Genomic DNA, 996 nt, shown 5'->3' on the forward strand with positions numbered 1-996 from the left:
ATTATCATTACAATATTATTATTTCAACAATAATAATTGATTAAATTTTACAATAATCTACAAAATGTGGAACTCTGAATATATATAGTATATACACTTTATAATTTTTCTCTTTAAATTGAAGTATACGTGCCATCAGATGTGCACTACTTTAATATTTTTAGATAATATTCTCAGATAAATAAATACACGCTCCCTATTTTCTATTTCTTTATCACGCAAAAAAATAAACAATGGAGGTTAAATTGTAACTTAAGTTTTCACGTAATGCGTAGTTATGTTTATCGCCGAACTCAATATATATTATTTAATAACTGCTTATTCGTATGATTAATATATCCTAGTTAAGAAAAAGCAGAGATTTTGTAAAAGGCTGTGGAAAATTCTATAATGTGTATAGTTGTAATTTCTATTAGGTTAGATTTTTACTATTGATTCTACAGTCAGATTTATTATTTGCTTTCTTGATATACTTTTATAGAAATTTTCTTAAAAGCGCAGAATTAATTGTAATAACGAATGTGATGTAGCAGGGCTACGTTCCAAAACTTGACTCCGAGTAACAGGGTTAACTCTATGCCGTTCCAAAACGCGAGGTAACTGACTATGAGCGGAACTTATTCGTTCCAAAAGTATAAGTAAACCTACCTCGGAGTCAACTCTATGAACCCTGCTTCCGAGATGGATTGAAAGAGTAAGTGCGGTAAACGAAATTTGAATAACGTATGGAAGATATATATATTATTACCTAGAACATGTAAAGACTAAAATGGCTCTAAAATTAATTAAGGATGTGCATATATTAATAACTAATGATAACGGAACATTGTTACAAGAAAATAATTCATTGTGCGTATAAATGAACACGAGAGATAAATGGAAAATGTGATTCGAAAGCTTGTATCAAGGTTAAATGTATGCACATACATACATATATGGTTTATCTTAGTTTATCTCTTTCTACTAAATAAAATATTAAATATAATATTATATATA

This window comes from Atta colombica, unplaced genomic scaffold, assembly GCF_001594045.1.
Source record: "Atta colombica isolate Treedump-2 unplaced genomic scaffold, Acol1.0 scaffold207, whole genome shotgun sequence".
Taxonomy (NCBI): Eukaryota; Metazoa; Arthropoda; class Insecta; order Hymenoptera; family Formicidae; genus Atta; species Atta colombica.